Source organism: Triticum aestivum, chromosome 5D (assembly GCF_018294505.1).
Source record: "Triticum aestivum cultivar Chinese Spring chromosome 5D, IWGSC CS RefSeq v2.1, whole genome shotgun sequence".
Taxonomy (NCBI): domain Eukaryota; kingdom Viridiplantae; phylum Streptophyta; class Magnoliopsida; order Poales; family Poaceae; genus Triticum; species Triticum aestivum.
The window spans coordinates 360,048,687-360,061,719 of record NC_057808.1 but is presented as its reverse complement, the minus strand read 5'-3'; the positions used below and the strand labels follow the sequence as shown (position 1 = coordinate 360,061,719).

Here is a 13,033-nt window from a genome sequence, read left to right as displayed (position 1 = left end):
GTCCCAGTCGCCAGACGATTGCTGGACCACCAAGTCTGAGTCGCCGTAGCACAGAATCCGGCGTATGCCGAGTTCTTTGGCTAGCCGGAGCCCATGTACGAGCGCCTCGTACTCGGCCACGTTGTTGGAGGCGGCGAAGTGGATCTGCAGCGTGTACTTGAGCTTGTCGCCTTTGGGAGAGGTGAGGACGATGCCGGCTCCCAAGCCGGTGCGCATTTTGGACCCGTCAAAGTGCATCCGCCAATGGGTAGAGTCGGGAGCCGGCGGTAGGTACTGGGTTTCGGCCCAGTCGACGAGGAAGTCGGCCAATGCTTGCGACTTGATGGCGGTGCGAGGTTGATAGAAGATTGTGTAGGGTGCCAATGCAATGGCCCATTTGGCCACCCGGCCGGATGCATCCCGGCTGCCTATGATCTCGGCGAGCGGAGCGGTGCACACGACCGTGATGGGGTGCTCTTGGAAGTAGGGCTTCAGTTTCTTGGTAGCGAAGTACACCCCATAGCACATCTTCTGGTAGTGCGGGTAGTTTTGCTTAGAGCTGGATAGCACTTCGCTGAGATAGTACACCGGCTCTGGACTAGCTGGGCTCGGCCTTCCTCCGGGCGCTGGACCACAACGACAGTGCTGACGACTCGGCTAGTCGCGGCGATGTAGAGGAGCATGGGCTCCTTTTCAGTCGGCGCAGCCAGGACAGACGGAGTGGTCAGCATTTTCTTCAACTCATGGAAGGCTTGGTCGGCTTGATCATTCCACTCGAAGTGAGTGGACTTCTTCATGAATCGGTACAGGGGGAGAGCCTTCTCGCCTAGTCGGCTGATAAAACGATTCAGGGAGGCTAAACAGCCAGTGAACTTCTGCACATCTCGCAGCTTGGTGGGAATCTCCATCCTCTCGATGGCCTTGATCTTGACGGGGTTGCATTCGATGCCGCGCTCGGAGACCAGGAAGCCCAACAGCTGGCCGGCTGGCACTCCGAACACGCACTTCTCAGGATTGAGCTTGATTTGGAATCGGCGCAAGTTGGCGAATGTTTCTTTCAGGTCTTCCAGCAAGGTACCGCGCTTCTTTGTCTTCACCACAATGTCGTCTACATAGACGTGGGCATTTCTGCCGAGTTGTTTCAAGAGGCATTTCTGCATGCAACGCTGAAAAGTGGCACTGGCATTTCTCAAGCCGACTGTCATTGTCAGGTAGCAGAAAGCTCCAAAGGGTGTGATGAAGGCAGTCTTCAGGCGGTCAGCCGGGTCCAACTTGATCTGATGGTACCCTGAGTATGCATCCAAAAAACTTAACAGCTCGCATCCGGCTGTGGAGTCTATTACTTGGTCAATCTGCGGCATAGCAAACGGATCCTTTGGGCAGGCCTTGTTCAAACTGGTGTAGTCTATACACATACGCCACTTGTTATTCTTCTTCAGAACCAGAACTGGGTTGGCAAGCCATTCTGGAAAGAACACTTCCATGATAAAGCCAGCGGCAAGGAGCCGGGCTATCTCTTCTCCCACGATCCTTCGCTTCTCTTCTGACAGTCGGCGGAGGGGTTGCTTGACCGGCTTCGCATCAGCTCGGACATGTAATTTGTGCTCGGCGAAATCCTTCGGGACACCCGGCATGTCCTTTGGGGACCATGCAAAGATGTCTCGATTCTCACGGAGGAAGTCGACGAGCTCGCCTTCCTATTTACTGTCCAAGTTCGCTCCAATGACAGCGAACCTCTCCGGGTTCTCCGGGTCCAGAGGTATCTTCTTTGTCTCTTTGGCAGGCTGGAAGGAGCCCTGCACATCACCATCTTTGGGGTTGGGGGACAGGGCCGGCTGCTTGCCGGCCATGGCCACAACCCGTTCCAACATCTTCTTCTCTTCTGCCACCACGAGGGACTCGGCCAGCCGGCTACTGGCCATGGCGCACTCGATGGACTTCTTGTAGTCGCTGGCTACCGTGATGATCCCCTTCGAGCTCGGCATCTTCATCTTCAGGTAGGCGTAGTGGGGCACAGCCATGAACTTGGCCAAAGCAGGTCGGCCAAGCAGTGCATGATAAGGGCTCTCCAAATCCACTACCTCGAACCATATTGCTTCCCGGCGGAAATAATCTTTGTCTCCGAAGAGAACATCCATTTTGATCTTGCCGATTGGAGAGCAAGACAGGCCGGGGACGATACCATGGAAGACGGTGCGGCTCGGCATGAGCTGCTTTGCTTTGATGTTCAGCTTCTCCATGGTATCGCGATATAGTATGTTGATACTGCTTCCGCCGTCTATCAGGACGCGGGAAAATCTGGCTGCTCGCCTCTCCGTCGCGAGGGTGACGTCCAAGACCATGGCATAGGAGCCAGGCGAAGGCATCACCTCTGGGTGGTCGGCCTGGCTCCAGCTGATCGGCTTCTCTGACCAGTGCATGAACTCGGGGGTGCTGGAGGCGACTGCATTCACTTATTGATGCTGTCGGCGTCGGCTGCGCTTGTCGTCAGCTTGACTGGTGAAGACGACGTAGGCGGCATGCTCTTCGGGGAATTCGTCTTGGATGGCGCCGACTGCCGGCCGAGCCGCCGGCTGATGGGGGGCTGGAGGCGGCGGGCCGGGAGGCGGGGGCGGCAGCATCCCCTCGCCCTTGGTGATGCGGGTGAGCCAATGGCATTTCCGGGTTGTGTGGTTGGACGGCTTCGCGCCGCTGTGGAATTTGCAGGGGCATCAAGAGCCTGCTCGTAGGAGAAAGCCGGCTGCCAAGGCGCCCGGCCGCCCTTCTTCTTGGGAGCGGGCCGTTCTTCGGGCTGCTCATCTTCAATGGTGGCCACTTGCCGACTGGAGGAAGTCGGCATGGGGCCCTTGCGCTTGTGGTCGTTCTGGTAGGGGCGCCGATTAGGGTCGCCAGCCGGTGTCTTGGGAGCCGGAGCAATCACCTTCCCCGAGGCGTCTACTCGCAGCTCGGTCTTCATTGAGGAGTCGGCCGTGGCGTACTTGTCAGCGATGACCAGTAACTCGTCGAGGGTAGCCGGCTCGTCGCAGAGGAGTCGGTGCTTGAGGAGGGTGACCTCTCGGCACCCGGCGGTGAAGTACTCGATGGCCTGGACCTCATGCACCCCCTCGCAGGAGTTGCGGAGCTCGGCCCACCGCGTGAGGTAGTCACGGGTCGACTCGTTGGGCCCTTGGACACAGAGGGAGAGCTGGCGAGGCTTGGGAGGCCGCTTGTAGGTGCTGGTGAAGTTGCGGACGAAAACTTCTGTGAAGTCCAGCCAACTGTTGATGCTGTAGGGCTTGAGGCTGTTGAGCCATGTGCGCGCCGTGCCCTGCAGCATGAGGGGGACGTACTTCACGGCGACGCGTCGATTGCCGTTGGCTATGCTGACGGCTGTGGAGTAGTCGATGAGCCAATTTTCCGGCTTCACTGAGCCGTTGTACTTGGGCGTGTCTCTGGGGAGCGAGAACTCTTTGGGGAAGGGCTCGTCGCGGATGCGGGGGCCAAAGCATGGCGGGCCGACATCGTCTTCTTCTTCTAACGCCAAGGATCGAGCAAGGCGGTCGATCCAGTGGCGGGCGTCGTTCTCGCCGACTCCTTCTCGGCGGCCGAGTCGGTCGCCAAGAGTCGGGTGTGTGATAGGCGGCGGAGTGAGGCGTCTTTCTCTTCGAGGCGGAGGAGGGGGCAGATTTCCTTGGTGCTCTACTGCTCGAGGGCGGCCCTCCGCATCGCGCTCGATGGTGATGCGAGTCCGGCTGCGGCTGGCAGCCGGCTCCTTGTCTTTCTTCTGGCGTGCACCGCTCGCAGTCGGCGAGCGGGACGTCGCGGCGTGCTCCCGACGCGGGGGATGGCTATCAGCACGGGCACCGGCCTCGTGCCGTTCTGCAGCCACGCCGATCAGCTGCTGATCCGTCTTGTCATGTAGGGGAGCTCGTCGGCTCCCAGCCCATTGAGTTCTTCTGCGGCCGCCTGGGCGGCTCGCAAATTCTCGAGCGGGGTGGCGTAGACGGGGCGATCCGCCCCCAGCATGCTGGCGACGGCCGCGCCGCGCTTCTGGACGAAGCCGGCTCGGCTCGGACCGCTAGGCGGCGGCGTACCGAAGGCGGCGCGGTCGACTTCGCGCTGGTGAGCCTCGGTGAGGCGTCTCATGGAGGCTATCTTCTGGCCCTCCGCAATGAGAGCGAGGCGGCGTGCCTCCAAGGTTTCGGCGTCGGCATCGGCCGGGATGGGGACGGAGAGGTCGCGCATCGCCGCTTGCAGGGCGTCGTGGGTGTTCTCGCTCGAGTTGGCGACGTGGCTGATGACCAGCACTTCGGTGACAGCGCTGCTGCCACTGTCGGCTCGTGGGAGGGGGTCGTCGAAGACCACCACGTCGGAGGGGTAGGCGTTAAGCGATGCGGTGTCGGAATCGACAAGCATCGGGTCGGTGGAGCCGACCGACTCCACATCAGCAGCAGGCTCGCTGGAGACGTGAAGCTGGTCGAGAAGACTGACGAGGCGGCTCTCGGGGTAGTCCGTGCCTGCGTCGGACGCAGGCTCGTCGAAGATGCGAGCCTCGCCGAGCAGATCGGCGAGGCAGCTCGCGGCGCAGGCGTCGTCGACGCCTTGCAGCGCGTCGAGGCAAACGCCATCGGGAGCAGCAGGCTGGCTGCGCTCGCGGGGGAGGAAGAGGGTTCCTGTCCAGAACAGGTCTCCGGACGACGGTGCATAGGGCCCCACGGTGGGCGCCAAATGTCGGGTGGTTGGTGCGACATATGCCAACGGAAGGCTTATCATTGTGGGTGCCAATAAGACGTCGCCGGTGCCTGGAAACGGGATGAGGCGAAGACATGCACGCCGGCGGATCTTACCCAGGTTCGGGGCTCTCCGAGGAGATAACACCCCTAGTCCTGCTCAGCGGGGTCTCCGCATGATCACTAGATCGGTGAAAGTAGCTACAATCGCTCCTAGAGCTGTTGGGTTCCAGGGAGAAGAAGAACAAGGCTAGCTCTCTCTTCTCTCTATCTATGGTGTGTGTGTTATGCTTAGAAGCCAACCCTTTGCATGGGTGCTCCGGGGGGTTTATATAGGCCTACCCCCGGGGGTACAATGGTAATCCGGCTGGGCACTGGTCCCAGCCGTCAGTGTCTACGCTCGCCGGCTTCTCCGCCGGCTGTTGGGCCCCGCCGACTGCCGGCTTCTTGGTCGACAGGCCAGCCCCACCGCCTAGGGTCTTGTCGGCGGCTGCTTACTGTAGCTTCGCCTCTGATGACGAGGGATTTGTCGAGGTAAGCGTGGTTACAGTGGGCCGCCTCGGGGGCTCTCACTGTAGCCTTACCTCGTCTTGTCTCCTTAATGAGGCTCCTGCTTCGAGGAAGGGAGTAGCCGGCTTCTGGGGGCCGGCTACGCCCTTGGCCGACTGGGAAAGGCCGGGCCGCCTTCGCGCCTCTCTCTGGCCAAAGGGGCCCGCCGCCCGTGGGCCGTACGGGAGTCTGTCGTGGATGACGTTGAGGCCAGCATGGCTACAGTGCCGAGCCGCACGGGAAGCGGCTGTCCCGTACGGCCTTCTGTAGCCATGCCCGCCTCGGGCTTCGGGGGTAGTGGGCCGCACTGTGGCCACACCCCGTCTTGTCACCGTTATGAGGGAGTAGCTTTGGTGGTTGTGGTCTCGGCCGGGTTCTTGGAGTCGGCGCTCTTCGAGGCCGGTTTCTTGGAGTCGGCCTCCCCGCGGTTATCTTGGGGAGGGAGGTCGCTTGAGGCTGGGCCGCCTTCCATGAGTCGGCTTCGGAGGTAGCCGGCCAGGGAAGGGGGTCCAATGCTTGGAGCGTTGGGAGGCCCGAAGGCCTGATAATTTTTCTGAAGAACCAGGGGTAGTCGGTTAGGCTACCCGTGGCCATTTACTCTGACACAGGTACTACTGCGAGCTTTAGTAAGGTACACATCAATAACATGTATATCACATATACCTTTGTTCACCTTGCCATCCTTCTTATCCGCCAAATACTTGGGGCAGTTTCGCTTATAGTGAATAGTTTGTTTGCAGTAGAAGCACTCAGTCTCAGGCTTAGGTCCAGACTTGGGTTTCTTCTCCTGAGCAGCAACTTGTTTGCTGTTCTTCTTGAAGTTCCCCTTCTTCTTCCCTTTACCTTTTTTCTTGAAACTGGTGGTCTTGTTGACCATCAACACTTGATGCTCCTTCTTGATTTCTACCTCCGCGGCCTTTAGCATCGCGAAGAGCTCGGGAATTGTCTTATCCATCCCTTGCATGTTATAGTTCATCACGAAGCTCTTATAGCTTGGTGGCAGTGATTGAAGAATTCTGTCAATGACACTATCATCCGGAAGACTAACTCCCAGTTGAATCAAGTGATTATTATACCCAGACATTTTGAGTATATGTTCACTGACAGAACTATTCTCCTCCATTTTGCAGCTGTAGAATTTATTGCAGACTTCATATCTCTCAATCCGGGCATTTGCTTGAAATATTAACTTCAACTCCTGGAACATCTCATATGCTCCATGACGTTCAAAACATCGTTGAAGTCCCGGTTCTAAGCCGTAAAGCATGGCACATTGAACTATCGAGTAGTCATCAGCTTTGCTCTGCCAGACGTTCTTAATGTCATCAGTAGCATCTGCAGCAGGCCTGGCACCCAGCGGTGCTTCCAGGACGTAATTCTTCTGTGCAGCAATGAGGATAATCCTCAAGTTACGGACCCAGTCCGTGTAATTGCTACCATCATCTTTCAACTTTGCTTTCTCAAGGAACGCATTAAAATTCAACGGAACAACAACACGGGCCATCTATCTACAACAACATAGACAAGCAAAATACTATCAGGTACTAAGTTCATGATAAATTTAAATTCAATTAATCATATTACTTAAGAGCTCCCACTTAGATAGACATCTCTCTTATCATCTAAGTGATCACGTGATCCAAATCAACTAAACCATAACCGATCATCACATGAAATGTAGTTTTCAACGGTGAACATCACTATGTTGATCATATCTACTATATGATTCACATTCGACCTTTCGGTCTCCGTGTTCCGAGGCCATATCTGCATATGTTAGGCTCGTCAAGTTTAACCCGGTATTCTGCGTGTGCAAAACTGGCTTGCACCCGTTGTATAAGAACGTTGAGCTTATCACACCCGATCATCACGTGGTGTCTCGGCACGACGAACTTTGGCAACGGTGCATACTCAGGAAGAACACTTGTACCTTGAAATTTTTAGTGAGAGGTCATCTTATAATGCTACTGTCAATCAAAGCAGAATAAGATGCATAAAGGATAAACATCATATGCAATCAATATAAGTGATATGATATGGCCATCATCATCTTGTGCCTTTGATCTCCATCTCCAAAGCACCGTCATGATCACCATCGTCACCGGCGCGACACCTTGATCTCCATCGTAGTATCGTTGTCGTCTCGCCAACTATTGCTTCTACGACTATCGCTACCGCTTAGTGATAAAGTAAAGCAATTACATGGTGATTGCATTTCATACAATAAAGCGACAACCATATGGCTCCTGCCAGTTGCCGATAACTCCGTTACAAAACATGATCATCTCATACAATAAAATATAGCATCATGTCTTGACCATATCACATCACAACATGCCCTGCAAAAACAAGTTAGATGTCCTCTACTTTGTTGTTGCAAGCTTTACGTGGCTACTACGGGCTGAGCAAGAACCGTTCTTACCTACGCATCAAAACCACAACGGTATTTCGTCAAGTTAGTGTTGTTTTAACCTTCAACAAGGACCGGGCGTAGTCACACTCGGTTCAACTAAAGTTGGAGAAATTGACACCTGCCAGCCACCTGTGTGCAAAGCACGTCGGTAGAACCAGTCTCGCGTAAGCGTACGCGTAATGTCGGTCCGGGCCGCTTCATCCAACAATACCGCCGAACCAAAGTATGACATGCTGGTAAGCAGTATGACTTGTATCACCCACAACTCACTTGTGTTCTACTCATGCATATAACATCTACGCATAAACCTGGCTTTGATACCACTGTTGGGGAACGTAGTAATTTCAAAAAAAATTCTACGCACACGCAAGATCATGGTGATGCATAGCAATGAGAGAGGAGAGTGTCGTCTACGTACCCTCGTAGACCATAAGCGGAAGCGTTATGACAACGCGGTTGATGTAGTCGTACGTCTTCATGATCGACCGATCCCGTAGGGTCCGCACGCTTAACGTCCGATGACGATATTGTATTATATGAGTTATGTGATTTGGTGACCGAATGTTGTTCGGAGTCCCGGATGAGATCACAGACATGACGAGGAGTCTCGAAATGGTCGAGAGGTAAATATTGATATATTGGACGATAGTACTCGGACACCGAAAGTGTTCCTGAGTGTATCGGGTGTTTATCGGAGTACCGGGGGTACCGGAACCCCCGGGGGAAGATATGGGCCCCCTTCCTTTCTCTCTTCCCCCTTCCCTTTCTTCTCCGGTGAAAAAAGGAAAGGGGGTGCCACTTGGGAAAACCCCAAGTAGGATTCGGTTCCTACTTGGGGCGCCCCCTGGCTGCCTCTCCTCCCCTCCCACCTATATATATGTGGGGAGGGGGCGCCTAGAACACATCAACATCAATTGTTAGCCGTGTGCGGCGCCCCCTCCACAGTTTACACCCCCGGTCATATTCTCGCGGTGCTTAGGCGAAGCCCTGCGCGGATCACGTCACCATCATCGTCACCACGCCGTCGTGCTGACGGAACTCATCTACTTCCTCAACATCTTGCTGGATCAAGAGGACGACGGACGTCATCGAGCTGAACGTGTGCAGAACTCGAAGGTGCCACACGTTTGGTACTTGATCGGTCGGAGCTAGAAGAAGTTCGACTGCATCAACCGCGTTGTTAAACGCTTCCGCTTACGGTCTACGAGGGTACGTAGACACACTCTTCCCCTCGTTGCTATGCATCTCCTAGATAGATCTTGCGTGAGCGTAGGAATTTTTTTAAAATTGCATGCTACGTTTCCATCACCGGGTGTATCAATGTGCGGCATCGGAGTTGATTTCTCGGCCGACGTGCCTGCTTAACGGCGGCATACGGACGAATGGGGCATTGAACGGGTGTGGTGGATATCCATCCTGTCTAGTAACACGTCATCAGCAATGAATAGGCGCAGACACCGGAGACGCATCGCGGGCGACGCCCTCGGCCGGCGCGCTGCTTCAATGACGGAGGCAGTGAGAGATCGCGTCCGCCCTGAGCCGTCTTTAAGGTGCAGCGGCGCGCTCTACAACGGCATGAATGCGGGCAGCTGGCGCCGGGCGGGAATGCGCGCGGGCGAGGGAGGAGGGGTGTGGGTGGTCAGGGTGGTCAAAAGGGGGCGTGGGTGCTGTCCGGACGCCCGCAAAGCCCCCACGTTTGTCTCCAGTTTGCGGGAGAAAGTGCGTCCGAACCGTCCCACGGATCAATAGAAGCCCGCGTTGGATGATTTCCATGGTCCGGACAACATGATCCAGGCGTATGCAGGCGGTTTGAGAGTCGACGTGAAAGATGCCTTAAACATCTGAGAGCTTGGCTAGGTGTGGTGAACTCATCATTTTGCTCTTCTAAATTTTTTTAGAGGATCGATTAAAAATGCTCTACATACTCTTCGCAGTTTGGCTATGGCATGCGTCCAAAGGAATGTGTTGACGTAATCAAGTGCGTTTACATCTGGAAACCTGGAACCTAAAACATCTTTTTTCTAAGCGAACATTTACCATTTCCATCCTTGTCTTAATCGAAGTAAATTGGCAGTAAGCCCATTGTGTTAAAATTTGCTTCCGCGCGCCGGCATTCTTAACCCACCGCTAGAGTTGGGTCCTTCCGATGTACTCCATGGTTAGCTATCATCGTCTCACCTGACCGTTCGCGCCATGTAAACTAAAAATTATCTTCCGGAAATCCAAACCCGGCAAGTATAGCTAGCCAACAACCTTGGAGAATCCGAGCTGCATGCTTCTATTCAGACCGTTGTTTGCCAGTTCTCAGTTACCCACCTAGGAGTACTATGCATTTTCCTACTCCATATATACACCTCGACAGGCCGACTGATCTTTCACACGATCACAAAGTCACAAGCGAAATGGTTGGGCACACCACTACCTTCTTCCTGCTGCTTGTTCTGCTGGGCGCATCACTCGCAGATGCTTCCCAGGAGGATCAGCTGAGGAAGTTCATCTTGTCCAGGTCCGAGAAAGAGGCTAGCTTCACGGGCCCGTAATGCAAACGTGCCCGAGGAAACCGACCCATGGGCCGACGCCAGCAGCTTCAGCCACCTGCCAACGCAATTTCCGTTCCCACCTCTGGGCGCCAAGGTGGCCGACAAGATCGCGGCGCTGCCCGGCCAGCCGCCGCGGGTCAACTTCGACCAGTACGCTGGCTACGTCACGGTGAGCGAGAAGCACGGCCGGGAGCTCTTTTACTACTTCGTCGAAGCCCCCTACGAGGCGGCCTCCAAGCCGCTCCTCCTCTGGCTCAACGGTGGACCCGGGTGCTCGTCGCTAGGGTACGGCGCCATGACGGAGCTCGGCCCGTTCCGAGTGAACCCCGACGGCAAGACCCTGAGCAGGAACAAGCATGCCTGGAACAACCGTAAGTGTCTAAGTCGAACTGTCTTCTGAGCAGAGGAGATCGCTGATCATTGATTTATACTGAACTGAGAAGATTACGATGTGCAGTGGCTAACGTGATCTTCTTGGAGTCGCCGGCCGGCGTGGGGTTCTCCTACGCGAGCAACAACCCGAACAATAACAACAACGTTGGCGACCCGAGAACCGCCAAGGACGCGTTCGTCTTCCTGCTCAAATGGCTGGAGCGGTTCCCGGAGTACAAGGGCCGCGACTTCTACATCGCCGGAGAGAGCTACGGCGGCCACTACGTGCCGCAGCTCGCCACCGTGATCGAATACATGAACGAGCTCTACGGGGGCACGCTCATAAACCTCCGCGGCATCTTGGTAAGTACTAGTACCTAGTTTGATTCACCTCCTTTCGTCCCGCAACTTATTACACACCCATATCCATTTCTCATCACGTTATATATATGTAGGTCGGCAATCCGTACCTTGACGATTACAAGAACGACGAGGGGAGCCTCGAGTTCTTATGGAACCACGGGGTGATCTCCGACGAGGGGTGGGCCAATATCCGTGAAAACTGCACCTTCACCCCGAAAGACGACTGGCAGTGCTTCGTGGCGGCGCACAAGCCACAGAAAGGCAATATCGATCTCCACAACATATACGCCCCGATCTGCCTCAAGTCGGAACGCGACGGCACGTACCACTCGTCCGGCTACGTAAGATCACACTGTCGATCGGCTAGTCTCGATCATTTTTTTCCCAATAAAATTAAAACATTTCTATGGGCAGCAATGCAAACATTTCTACTACTCGAACAGCTACATAAGATAGCTATAAGAATTAAAAAAAATATCTTTGGCCATTCACAGTACGTGTTTGCAAATTATGATTTCTCAGCTGGCTGGCTACGATCCGTGCATCGACCACTACGTCCTGGCTTACCTCAACAATGGCGAGGTGCAACAAGCTCTGCACGCCCGGGCCAACACAAGTTGGACAGCTTGCAGGTAAGTACTGTATATTACTTACCGCAAAAAAAAGTACTGTATATTACACACGATACCTGCTACAGAGCACGTCTTCCCAATCTTTTTTTTTCTTTTCCTTTGAGCGCAACACCCGGTCTAACTAATTTGCACTACGCAACTTCATTTCTTTCAGCCTAGATATGGACTATAACGACGGCCCAGTTTCCATGGTACCAACCATCAAAAGGCTAGTCAAACGTGGGTTGAGTGTATGGCTCTACAGGTATACTGCATGCACAATGACAATTGAGCATAATAAAGTAGCTACGCTTCAGGTTTCTAACTAGAACGACCACGATTTCTTCAGTGGGGATATGGATGATGTGTGCCCCATTACCGCGACGAGGTACTCCGTCAACGATCTGAACCTACCCATCACGAAGCCATGGCGCCCTTGGTATACCCCTGACAGCGAGGTAATTAACGGGTGTTCAGAAATAAACATAAGAAAAAGCCATGTAAAATTCAGATATAATGTGTGTTTTGATCCTCTGATGAAATTAATGGGGTTGTGGTGGATTTAGGTTGGAGGCTATGTTCAGCAGTACAAGGGAGGCTTCACGTTTGCATCGGTCAGGGGTGCTGGCCATCTGGTTCCTAGTTACCAGCCAAAGAGAGCGCTTGTTCTTCTCTACTCTTTCCTCAAGGGCGTGCTTCCACCAGCTGACATCCCAAACTAAGTTGTGTCATTTGGACGCTCACTTGTTCATTGTGTGTTCTGATAATGTTGGATTGACTTCCTCTCCATCCTCACAATAAATCATCGGTTACACACAACTTTGATGTACGGATAAAAATATATTCAGGACATTTGTCTTGTGGTTTTAACCCTTGTGTGCTTATGAAAAGAGTTGTAATGTTGTTCACATTGAAAAGCGTAAATGCTTGTGCCGGATAGGCACGTTTGAATTTTAATCTTAGCGTATTCTTCTTTCGGGGACACATCCAATAATATTCAAACTGCTCTTCACTTGGTTTTACCAGACCGAATAACTTCTGTATTATCTCACTTTCATAGTATTAGCATTTATCCTGAGAGACAGTCGGATTTGTCAACGATGGACCCCCATCAAATACGGCCAAGGTGCGCATCCATAGGAGCCACCACGTCCTTCGTACCTAGATTACATTGACATAAAAAAAATTAGACCTATTATTATTTCTTAGACCTTAGAGCATCTCCAATAGATGGTAAAAAAAAACTAACTTTTAAACCGTCTAAGGTCAAAAACACAGCTCCAACAGACGGTCCATATATAAAAAAAAATTAGACCGCGGCCTCCTCGTGTTGTAAAATACAACACCTCGCGATGCAAATTTACATCACGAGGTGCATCTGGTCCAAAACCAGCCGCCTCCCGCGAACACCCAACCGCCACTTCATTTTCTTTCCCGCCCGCGACCTCCCGCCCGTCCGCCGCCGCCCCGCCGCCGCACCGCCGCCTCCACACCCCG

The 13,033-nt window shown here is 53.9% G+C and overlaps 1 pseudogene; it reads left to right on the top strand.

Annotated features, from left to right (window-relative positions):
* Positions 1-10,052: 10,052 nt before the first annotated feature.
* Positions 10,053-12,258, top strand: LOC123124927 (serine carboxypeptidase 1-like; annotated as a pseudogene).
* The last annotated feature ends 775 nt before the right edge of the window (positions 12,259-13,033 follow it).